Here is a 12,977-nt window from a genome sequence, read left to right on the forward strand (position 1 = left end):
TGGTGGAGTCCCCACCCCTGGAGGGGTTCCCAAGCTGTGGAGATGTGAGGTGAGGGACATGGGGCAGTGGGGACCTGGCAGTGCTGGGGGAACAGTTGGACTTGATGACCTTAAAGGCCTTTTCCAACCAGAACAATTCTATGATCCTGTGTTAGATGTCCAAGAGTGTTTTCATAGTTCTCAGAAATTGCAGTATCTGTAAATACTTCAGTGCTTTGCAGTTTGTGGTTCATGATGCTAACACCTAAGACCCTCAGGAAATTTACAGTGGCTTCAGTGACATGTTCTTTTATAGGCTTGTAACTTCTTCCAGTACACCTGAAGGTCAGTGTAAATGGACCTCAAAGAAGCTGCCAGAAAATGATGCATTTTTCATGCCCCTGGACTCAGCACTGGGGAGGCCACAGCTTGAGTCTTGGGGTCAGTTTTGGGCATCACAGAATAAGAAAGATCTTGAGGGGCTGGAGTGTGGCCAAAGAAGTGCAAAGAAGCTGGTGAAAGGTCTGAGGAACATGGTGTGTGAGGAGCAGCTGAGGGACCTGGGGGTGTTTAGTCTGGAGAAGAGGAGGCTGAGGGGGAACCTTCTGGCTCTCAACAACTCCCTGACAGGAGGTTGGAGTGAGGTGGGGGTCAGGCTCTTCTCCCAGGTAACCAGCAACAGGATCAGAAGAAATTGGCTTGAGTTGTGCCAGGAGAGGCTTCGACTGGATATTAGGAAGAATTTCTGTCCTGAAGAAGTGGTGAGGCCTTGGCCCAGGCTGCCCAGGGAGGTGCTGGAGTCCCCACCCCTGGAGGGGTTCAGAAAACACGTGGATGTGGCACTTCATGGTTTAGTGGCCATGGCAGTGCTGGGGTGATGGTTGGGCTCAATCATCACAGAGGTCTTCTCCAACCTTCATGGTTCTGTGAGTCCAAGGTCTGGTTTCAGCAGGGGAGGTTCATGGAAGTGTTGTGTAAAATTCCTGATAGCTGTCAGCACTGAATGATGCCTGTAGCAAAGAGTGTGACCAGTTTGGCTGTATGGGACATTTCCAAGCCTACAGAGGGCAGTTTCTTTTTCAACTCTTGCCTAAAGTTGTATTCTTAAAGTTTATAAGGGGGAAAAGGTAATCAGAGGTGTTCTCTTATTGAAATTTTACGTAGCTGATTATTTCCAGTTTCACAGATCATTTAAATATGAAAACATATTCAATGTATTCTTTTTAAATGCATTGATACCTGGCATGAAGGCTGATTGGCTTTATAAAGACATTTCACTGTATTAATTGAAAAGAAGTCTGATTACAGTTTGTTGGCTGATATGTTTTTGGCCTATAAAAGAGCCCCCAACAGCAGCAGGCCAGAAATAAACCTTGGATCTGTTTGCATTTACATTGCAACTAACAAGATCCTTTCCTCTGAGACTCCTCTGGCTCACTGTTAATATTTAAAGAGTTCTTGATCAAATCATCCCTGTGTGCTGCCAGGGCAAAAGAAAATTCAATTAATATGCCAAAAAACAACAAAAAAAAAAGGAAGGCAAACAATAAAAGAATATTTTGAGCTCTGTCTTCAACTTAGAGTTTGATGTGGATGTTTTGTCCTCTATATCACAAATATTTAATAGTATTATTTGCAAATAGATCAATTTGCACAGGCTTATTCAAGTGAGTGTAATTAGACGTGTGTTTGCAGAATGATGGATGTATCTGTTAAGCAGTATTTAATTTACCAGCTATCGTTTGTCCCATTTGATATTCTGCTTCTTGTTTGCAGTGGAACAAATGTCCAGGTAGGTGACTGCCAGCATTATATCCACTGCCTATTAGCTGGAAACCTTCCTAGAGCTGAGCTGGAATATGGGTTATGTCCTGGGATATAAATAACCAGGTTAGCTGCAAAAGGAGGGACATTTTTTGTCACCCTATTTCCAGTTCATCCAGGGCTGATGGAAGTTAGCTGCTTAGCCAGTTACAATAGGAGAGAATATATTTGGGTTTCCTGAGTCCTGTCAATACGCTGCAAATTGCAGCACTCAATTTCTGCTGGGATAATCTTTGGGAAATCACAGGAAAATGTGCCTGGTCATTTTGCAACAGAGGCAATGGCACCACAGGCTCCAGAGAGACCCAGGTTGGGTCAGATGTTGTGCTCTTCACCCTGTGGGGTCCCTACGGCTGGCACGTAGTGGGTTTTCTAAAGAAAGTGAAACTTGAAGGGCCCAATTCCACCAGGCTGGGAAGTTTTCTCCTCCAAACGATGCAGAGCATTTCTCCCCAGGTTCTCTGGGCAGTGGGAACCTCTCACCCAGGCTGCCTTGCCCTGGGGGGTGCTGGAGGGCTGCCCCTGCAGGACCCGCTGCCACCCAGCCTGGGCGAGCTCTCTGGGGTCCTGTCTGGGGTTCAGCCTTGGCAGTGGCAGCTGTGGGGGGAGCTGGCAGAGCTGTCACCCCGTTCACCCCACGGAAGGGAAGGGTTTTCTGCTTCACACCCCAGCTCCTGGCCTCGGGTGTCACCGCAGGTCCCACGGGGGGTTTCTTTGGGGGGCTCCTGATGGATGCAGGAGGCAGCAGGCAGCCCTGCCGTGGGAACCAACCCTTCTACCCCACGGCCAGGAGGAGACCTGCAGTGGAGAGATTTTCTCCAGTGACAGAAAGCTCGAGCAGCTCTGCCTGCAGCCTGTGCCTGGCAGGTCTGGCCCGCTGGCAGGCAGCCCGGGCTCCCCATCTGCTCGGTGGCCCCGCGTGGCAGCAGGACACTGAGAGGCTGCTGGGGACTGTTCTGGGGGTGTCACTGAGACATCCCTGCCTCTCCTCAGCTCCCCCACACCGTACCCTGTGCTGGGAAGCTGTGTACATTCTGTTTCCTCATGCCTCACAGAGGATGCTGTTACACGCTCCAGACTCCGAGAAGTTCAGAACTATGTAGCAGGAGATGTGAGTGACCAGGAGGTGAAGCAGAAAAGGTTTCATCCAGCTGGTGGTTTAATCTTCTCAGCCAATTTATTTTTCTTTTTATTCTCTCCTCTGGCTCCAAGGCAGCCAAGCTTCCTTAACCATGGTGCATTTCATATTCCCCTCACTCCCTTTCATGTTCGTTAGCATACTTCATTACAGCTCTCGTTCAACTGGAGCATTAGTCTTCAGAGTGCTGCTGATGTGTTCCTGAGCATGTGCTTCTGAGACACTTCACAGCAAAGGGAGGTTGGCTGTGTGCTGAAGTTGCCTGTGGAAGCACAGGGAAGAACTCACCTTGCATCATAAAAGAATTACTGCCTGTGGAGTTCATTTGGGTCTGTGACTAGCTTGAGGACATGTCATGTTATGAAGTCTTTAACAAAAACTATTTCATAACTGACAGTCAGGAATTCACTTACCAATTATTCTGATTTCACAAAGGTTGTAGTTGGCCACTAGAAGAGCCTTGAAACCAGGGCCCTTGGGTTAAGTTCATCACTGAATGTTCCTGCAGTGTTGTTGCACTCCAGGTAAACATCTTCTGTGACGTTTTGAGCCATACTATTCATCACTCATGGCATGAAAACAGACAGCTTAGGGAAATAAGTCATACAACTGTAGAATTGTTTTGACTGGAAAAGACCTTGAAGACCAATTCAAACCATTAATCCAGCATTGCCAAGTCCACTACTAACCCGTGTCCCTCACCCCACATCTCCAGGGCTTGGAAACCCCTCCAGGGGTGGGGACTCCACTCCTGCCCTGGGCAGCCTGGCACAGGGCTCCACAACCCTTTAGTTTATGACAGAGAAGGGCATGAGATAGTTCTGGGTCATAGCAGTGTGAGGGAACCTGGCTCATGGAGAGCTCTCCTGAAAAGGTCTAGTCAGAAACCTCCAGAGCTCTTAGCTGGGAGCAGGTCCCAGGCACGTTCCGAGGCAGGTACGTGTCAGCAGCTAATTACCAGAACAATTGGCCTGGAAATGGGGCAGATTCTGATACTGCATATCTTTAAAAGAGGAACGACAGACTTTTTATAAGGGGTGCTCTATGTCAATAAAACATTGTCCTCGTGTTAGGTATGAGGACAAGCAGTGTAGTGACCATGGTTCCTCCTGGGCTTCCACAAGAACGTTGACATTTAACATCCAGTCAAACTTCTGGAAGGAAAGATGTGATTGCTGTTGAATACTTGAGGCATAATAAAGGGAAAAGGCTGAGTGCTTTTCAGGGTTAAGGGAGTGCAGCTTTTAGTACACAAACCTAGAAATAAAGCATTTCACCTTCAAGTGGACATTATTCCAGTATGTTCCAGTTTATCACTTGACAATAATTGTAAAAGAAATTCCAAGAGTCCACTGAAGTGTATTTTATTTACAGCAGTTCTGTGTGATGACATGAGTTACAAACACCATTCTCTTCTGAAGTGTATTATTGATGCTTTTGAAACTGTACCTACTAAATATTATGGAAAATACTCTCTAATTATTATTGCTTTAAATTAGCAAGTACTAAGAGCAGAGAGAAAGTTCATTCCATCCACTTTCATGATATTCAGGCTGGTCTCACTCGGGGGTAATTCCATGGAGTTCTATGAAGTTATATCAGTTGGGGGATTGATAGAATTAGTAACACACCACAAAGAGAATGAGTCTCATACTTCTTTCCTTCTTTTCCTTCTTTCCATTTTCTTTCTTTTCCTTCTTTTCATTTAGTGCTTTCTCCTCCACTCTTTAAACTTGCTTTTCCTGTTTCCATGAATATTCCTTAGCACTGCAAAGTTCACATGAAATGGAAATGTTCTTTATGATATTTTACTTGATTTTGACTTCTTGATTCTCTCCCTATATAAAGAAAATTGTATTTTTTTTATTAATGTGTTTAGTGTTAGCAGTATGAGACGTTCTGTCCAGGCTAGTCACGGGGTGGGGGTTGGAAGGGGTCTCTGGAGCTCATCCAGCCCAAGCCCTCTGCTAGAGCAGGGCTACCTGCTTTTTGTGTGTAAAATGACAAAATAACTGAGTCTGGTGCTTTAGTATTCCCTGTGAGCCCCGAGAGTGAAACATGCAGTGTATAAACCCATCAGGTGCTGCCAAGTCAGGCATCCTTCAGCAGCAAGATGTTCATTCACTGCTCTGGGTACCTCAGCTCAGGATTCGTGATGAGCTGCTGTACAGTGTGCAGTGAAGAAGAAATCAGCTCCAGATCTGAGTTTCTTAATAAAACACTCATGAAGTACATGCAAAAGCATTTTAGGTGGCACCTAACAAGAGGGTGCCACCACCATATATATTCCACATCCCCAGGGTGAATTCTGGGTGACCTCAGCAAGCTGATAAGAGGTCAGTCATGAACTGCAGGAGTTGAGATCAATCAGTCAAGTGCAAATCACAGCTAAATTCTGTGGTGTTACAGCTGACCTGGGCAGTTGGAGCTGTCAATGTTTGTTCATTTTTCATTTTCAGCTGTTGAGCATCAGGCAGATGATTATTGCTAGTGAGCAATTTCAGCAGCCTGACAGGAGCCTGGAGCCAGGGGGGGGTCGGGCTCTGCTCCCAAGGAACAAGGGACAGGACAAGAGGAAGCAGCCTCAAGTTGCCCCAGGGGGGGGTGAGGTTGGACATGAGGAACAATTTCTTGCCCACCAGGGTTGCCCAGGGCAGTGGTGGAGTCCCCACCCCTGGAGGGGTTTCCAAGCTGTGGAGATGTGGGGTGAGGGACACGGGGCAGTGGGGACCTGGCACTGCTGGGGGTTGGTTGGACTCCAGGATCTTAGAGATCTCTTCCAACCTAAATGATTCTATGATAATTTTTTCAGTTGTTTTTGCCCCTTCCTGATTTAGAAGCTGTTCTGAAAGCCATCTCTGAAATGCTTTCAGGCGTGTTCACTGTTCTGAAAAATTTATTTCTATGAATAATTTTGAGCATGTTTGCAGGGGTTCATTGGGAGTGTTTTGCAAACACTAATTAAATTGTTTTGATTTTACCTGCATATTAATAGAATTATTTTCTGATTCATATTTGGAGAAGCATAATCCCTACAGCCAGATTCTTGTCATGTGCCAGGTGTCTGCATACCTCAACATCCATGAGCAAAGCTCAAAATAAACTTTGCAGAAGTGTTTTTAAACCTTTACATTTCCATGTTCCTAGGTGTGTGCAGAACGTTGGATCTATTCACTGAAAAATGTGTGGGGAAAACCAAACCAAAGACACATGAGCACAGTGGAAACAGATTACTTGTGCATAACTGATAGCAGAAAAATCTCCTTTTATATTATGTTTTGTGTTTTCAGTCTGAATCATATGCAAATAGTCGAAGCTACTGTTGGGGGAGGTGTAAAAGCTTTTAAATTATTGCTGTTGTAAATGCATAGATAAAATTTAGCTGGTGGTTGAGGTGGAACTGAACAAAGTCTCCCAGTTGGGATGTTGAGTCCTCTGCTCGAGGGCAGAACAGCCTCGTGGAGGGGCTGTGCCCACAGGGCAACATCTTTCCCTTCTGCCTTTACTTTTGCTGCCACATTCTTCAGCAGCTTTTTGAAAGTACCAGTAATTTTGGTTTTAGGCATTCTTCTTAAATTAAGATCTATTTCCCAGTTTGCTGTAGCTCACAAACATTCTTCAAGTGATTCTGTGTGAATAATAGTCCACTTCCAAAGTGGTTGTCATTTCAATTTCTTCATAACTAAAGCTGCATGAAAAATACTTGTAGTAGATGTTTGCCTCTGAAAAGAAGATTTTTTCTATTTCTTTTTTTTTTTTTTATGCTGACAGAAGTGAAATGAGACAAGTTGGTTTGAGCAAGTGGTGTAAGGCTCTCACCCAATCTAACTTCATTTCATAGCATTGCTCTAAAAGAAGAAATTAATTCCATTTATCTACTAGATGACAATAAATACTGATCCATTTCTGGAGCCATCCAAGATAATGTTTGAAGTTATTTAACTGTATTTGTGTACCATGGTATATATGAGGGTTTGGCTCAGGTTTTAATTGTTTGTTTGTTTGTTTGTTTTTTAAAGAAAAATATCTTTAAGCTCAGGAGGGTCAATGTTACAGCTCTGTTTTAGGGAGCAGTTACAATATTCCTCTCAGTCTCTGCCTTTTAACCATGTTTCATACTCCATGCCAAACTGAGCTTACGTTTGCTGGTTTTCACTTGAGATTGAGATGGAAGGAACTGGTTAAAATAAGATTAAATTTTGATCTAAGCATGACTATCTTCCAATCCAATGAACTTTCCACCTTCCTTGCTGGGCTCTTTCATTTCCTACTTTCAGAGGGGTGTTTTCTTTCTTCCAAGAGTCAGTTTTCTCCCATGTAGAAGTTTGTTGGCCTTGGATATGACCAGAATTAAAGGTCCCTTTCAATCCAAAACATTCTGTGATTCTGTGATAAGGTTTCCACAAAGATTCTCCATTAAGACTCTTGAAAATTTCTTTCTCCTTTTCCATTAGTTTCTGGGGCTGACAACAGATTTTCAAGGGTGACTCCAAGTAGAGCTCCCAGTTGAAAGCCAAGACAGGAGACCATCTGCAAGCATGGAGACTGTGAGGCTTATGTGTTTTTGTAGCATTCACTTTTTGCTTGGACTTGAAAGATCACAGTGTACTTGGAAGAACATTCTTCAAGGAAATCAATCTCTATTTCTGCTAAATGAGGTCAAGGCCTGTGAGTAAGACTAGAGCTGTAGAAGGAGTCTCATGAAACTGTGCTTCATTAAATTAAAATTCCTTGGGGGAATTTTTGTGGAGAAAGAAATACTTAACATAATGTTTATCTTAATTTCTAAATAGGAAGGAATCAAATAGGGTCATTTAAAGTCATGAGAATTGCTGGTCAAGATCAGCAAAGTCATACAATCAAACTGGCACTGGCATCACAGAGGTAGAAGTCTGGATTCTCTGGTGTGATGTGCCTTGGGTGGGCTGGAGAGCACAGCACTAAGGAAAGCCAGTTGCCTGGTTTGACAGTGAACGTTGTCATTCCAAGATGTGTGTAGGAGAAGCTCTTGAGATCATGAAAAGCTGCAGCTCAGGCAATAATTTAAACTGTGATCCCTGCCACAGAGCACTTGAACTGGTATAAGGTATAAGGTATGTCAGTCCTGTGGGAAGTGTGGCCCGTCCCTCATACTCACTTTCTTCTGTAATCCTGAGATGGGATAAGAGGAAACAGCCACAAGTTGCACCAGGAGAGGTTTAGGTTGGACATGAGGAAGAATGTCTTCCCTGCAAGGGCTGCCCAGGGCTGTTGTGGAGTCCCACCCCTGGAGGGGTTTCCAAGCTGTGGAGATGTGGGGTGAGGGACACGGGGCAGTGGGGACCTGGCACTGCTGGGGAACAGCTGGACCTGACTGTCTTGAAGGTCTCTTCCAACCAAAACAATTCTACAATAACACAAGCAGTCTAAATCATGTTGATTATCTGTAATTGCTAGAAAATCTTTTAATTTTAAGAAATCTTCTGTGACGAAAGCAAGTAAACAATATCTAGAGTTGTACACTCAGGTGTGACTGTAGGGTGCCCACAAGAGAGCAACCCAGGTTAGTATGGATTCATCTTCTTCCACATTTTCAAATATTTTCCTTTTCAATCCCTCAGGCCAAGCAGCATTCTGGAAACTCATTGTAAATACTGCTAAAAACCAGTAAGGTCATAAATTTCATTAAGGGCATGAAATTCATCATCCTGCAGACTGAGCAGGACAAAATGCAACATCTAAACTTGTCTGTGAGGTGTAGACTCCAATGCTGCCTATAGGACAGTTATCAAAATGATTCAATTGAATAGATTATCTTACCTACATGTCATGCAGACATCATCTCCTGGTCCTTTTCTTTCTGGGAGAAGATGTTGGTGGCAGTTCTCCCCCTGCAGTGGGATTCACAGCTGATGTGCTGTACCTCACTGAGTCAGGGTGACTCCATGCCCCAGCCCCCAGAAAAGGCAGGAGCACTCTAATTACACAGTGTATTATCACTCACTGCAGCAGATCAGGAGTTTCTACACGTTGCCTGTTCATGGTGTGTGCAGATGAGGGGAGTGGAAGAGCAGATGATCACAGTTTAGTACTTCTGTTTGTAGAGCCAAGATTTTTCCATGCAATCCTGCCCATCACCAGGCACACTCCTGACAGCATGGAAAAAACATAGACTCTCTGTCAAAATTTTGCTGACATATTACAGCTAAAATTCTTGCAGATCTTGTAATGTGCTTCGATATGACTCAGAGATTAATTATGTTCTGGGTTCATTGAGTGACTACAGTTTTAGTGACTCTTCTAGTGAAGAAACCACTCACTCTTAGCCACAGATGAAGGGAAGGAATCCAACCCCAGACCTTCAGAGCATGTGCTGCCCTGGTGCTGAGTGCAAACAGTCCTCAAATGTAAATGTGAATCTTGTCACCACAAGTTTATATGAGCTAAAGAGAGTTGGAAGCAGACTGCAGAACTCTTGTTTTTTCCCATTCATAAGGGACTCCTCACGGATCAGCTAGAGCTTAATTAGATATTTTTTTCCCCCCCAATTTACTCCCACTTGTTGATCTGCCCATGAACTTGGAATGAGTTTATTTACTGGGCAAAACATTTCTCTTTATGACTCCCTGACCACTGTTCAAGATGAAATGACACTGTAAATAATCACATGTGACTGCTGACATGGAAGCAAAAGCCAGATGTTCTCCTGAGAGTCTTACCCAAGGCACAGTATCTTTCTTATTACATGCCAAAATGGATTAGGAAGATAATCTGAGACCTTGTTTTCTTCTGAACAGCTTTAATAAATGATGTGGAGAGGTGCAGTTTTAGAACATGTATCCTTTTATTGATGTCTAGGTTTTTCATTACCGTGGTGCAACGTAGCAGAAAGGCCACACAGAATGGCTGCAAAATATCAGGACCTTTGGGATAAAGCAAGGAGCTGCATGAGGAGCATGGGGGAGTTTGATTCTCACTGTAAACATGTCTTCTGTGTGTCTGTAAAAGTCAGAGTAGCAGGGAAAGGGATTTCCCTGGGAAGGTTCTGTAGCATGGCAGTAAATAAGCAGTTGCTGAGCATCTTTGGTGCTCACTAGGGAAATGAAACCCTCTCTTCGTGTGCCATGGAGCATAAAATGGCAGCACAGGTACAAAGAGCACTGTTAAAACCCCTAATTTAGGTCCTCTCACTTCAAACAGTAACACAGCATTTCTCAGAGAAGACTGCCATGGTCTGAGGTGTATGAACCAATATGGCACAAGCAGGGGGTTTGGTTTGTGCAGATGATTAATGTTCCTGACTCAGAGCTGGACATGTGTGGTGTCATGGGGTGACTCTGCCTTCCACCTGCAGACCAGCCCTTCAGTCTCTGGACCTGCACAAAACTGGGGATTCCTTCTCTGGAGAGATCCCAAACCCCCCTGGCTGTGACCCTGGGCACCCTGCTGTGGGTGAGCTGCTGGAGCAGGGGGTGGATGAGATGATCTCCAGAGGTCCCTTCCCACCCCACCACGCTGGGGTTCAGAAACATCCTCTAAGCCAGTTGGAAAAAAAAAGTATAATTATGAATGTTGACTCTTCTGATCCTATCAAATACTTTTCAGTTATGGAAGTTTGTAAGTCACTAATGGCCATAAAGTATTTTTATTATTTTAGTCATTCTGAGTTCTTAATTATCCATTTTCTACTATCAGCTGCATTCTCTAGTACTGACTTTATAGCCACTTACTCTCTCTATACCTACATATGCATTATTTTAGTGAAACCATTCATTACCTGATTGCTTTTCATGGCTTCCTGTTAAAAATGTAAGAACCATAATTCTGCAGTCTCGTGAGATAAAACTGGAGGGACTGTGCTGCATATCAGTCAAACTTTTATAAGGGAGGTTTTCACATCTATCTAAGGGAAAAAACTTGTTTCTTGAAGACATGTTTTATGAATAAATCTGGAACACCTCAGCAGACAATATAGATAAGTAAAACTTATAAAAATGTACATTTATGCATTCGGGGTTTGTTATTTTGCATGTATTTTCACTTTAATTACATAAGGATCAATTATGCATTTTTCTAGCCACAAAGTTATTCCCACCAACTGTGTGCTCAGGACCCCACGTTAGCAGCAAGGATGAATAGATTTGGATCCTTCTTACCCAGGGCAGCCTCAAGAAAACAAAAGCAAACGTAAGATGAATGTTGAAAGCAATGAGCATTCTCCAGCCTGACAATGCTGCATCTATTTAACATCTCATTTCCTCCTGGGCGATCAAGTGGTTTTGGTCTGCTGTCCATAGAATTGCTATTTCCACTGTTTATTAATATGCAGTATGTTCATAAATTGCCTTATTTCATGAGTAATTAAATGTTCCTAGTTTGGCCAAAAAAATAGCACCACAATAAAAATCTTAATTGGCTTCCTCCTGATGGCCTGAGCAGCTAGCCCTGTCCCCAGCTGTTAATTGCTCTGAGCATGGCTTCAGAGCTTCAGCCAACACAATTATGGAAAATGATGTATATTTTTTTGGAAAAAAAAACCTGGTGGAAGCAGAGGCTGTAAGGTGGGGTTTTTTTCTAGACCTCTGTTAACATATTAGAGCAGGATTGAGGTGTGAGAGTGATTCAGGGACGGTGTTGGGGATTTTTTCTGTGCAGAAGAATTGTCCACTAAATCTTTAAGAAAAGCACCGTTCTTTTTGTCAGTGCAGAGAATATTCTGCTTATTGTTTCCTTCCTGGAAGGTTTGCTGTGGTACAGTCCTGGCTTTTTTTCCTAATTTATTACAGTTTCAATATTGTAGCAGTAACTATAATTAAGGTTAAATGAAGCTATATTTTAGTTAATTTAGAAAAAAATCATCAAGTTTTTTGGTTGACATGATAAAAGAAATGTTTCCAGTGCTGTTGCAGCAGAAAAGACCCCAAACAACCTCTCATAATCCATACAGCAGTCTAAGAGGAGGGAATAAACAGTTTGTACTCTGCATTTCTATTTCTCCCAGGTTTTGGAGCCTGTCTTGTCAGTCTTCTTTTGTTGCACAGGTTTGTTGCTCCCTTTTGGTTTGGGTTTAGTTTTTCTATCACTCTCTGATCTTTGCTGTCTTTATGTCCTCCTCTTTTAAATCTCCTGCTCCTGAACAGTTTTCATGGAATCATAGAATACGAGGTTGGATGGGACAAGTAAAGCTGCACTTCAGGCATGGGGAGATGTGGCTTGAAGACAGATAAAAGTTTCCTGTTCATTGCACCACACTTTGTATTTGGCCCAAAGTAACCCAGCAATTGCTTCATCAAGGGCATGATCTATTTAATGTGTTTATTTGGCTCTGAAAACATGCATATAAGTAATTGAGGCCTCTGTCCATGGATGTTTTCAGACCTGAGGTTTCACATTGTTGGTGGTGGTACCTGTCTGGCTGTGAATTTGGGAAAGACAGTGAATTTTGCATATGAAAACTTTCCTTGTGTCTGTTTTCCAGCTAGTGGAACAAGATAATTTTCTTTTTTTTTATTTGGGTATCCTCTACCACTGTGTTGGACATGGGAAAGGTTAAGCCTGTTGGGACAGGCCAAGGGGTGATGAATTTAAAATGAAAAAGGGAGATTTAGACCAGAGAGAAGGGAGAAATGTTTGACACTGAGGGTGGTGAGCCCCTGGCCCAGGCTGCCCAGAGAGGTGGTCGCTGCCCCATCCCTGGAACCATCCCAGGGGAGGTTGGCCGGGGCTCTGAGCACCCTGCTCTAGCTGGGGATGTCCCTGCTCCCTGCAGGGGGTTGGACTGGGTGACCTTGGAAGGTCCCTTCCCAACTCAAACCTGTCTGTGACTCTATGAACAAGAGAGAATGCTTTTTCCCATTGTTCTTACAACAAGAAACAATGACTGCTAAAGGTGCACGTGGTGCTGCTCCTCCCAGCTGGAACGTCTGACAGGTTCTGTTGTGTTCTGTCCTTCCAGGCCTTCCCCTGAGCCCTGCCACTGCACAGCCATATGCGTTAGATGACTTTGGGCCCCGCTCCCCGCCAGCCATGAAGGGATTGTCCGGCAGCCGCAGCCCTC

Source organism: Merops nubicus, unplaced genomic scaffold (genome assembly GCF_000691845.1).
Source record: "Merops nubicus isolate BGI_N331 unplaced genomic scaffold, ASM69184v1 scaffold739, whole genome shotgun sequence".
Lineage (NCBI taxonomy): Eukaryota > Metazoa > Chordata > Aves > Coraciiformes > Meropidae > Merops > Merops nubicus.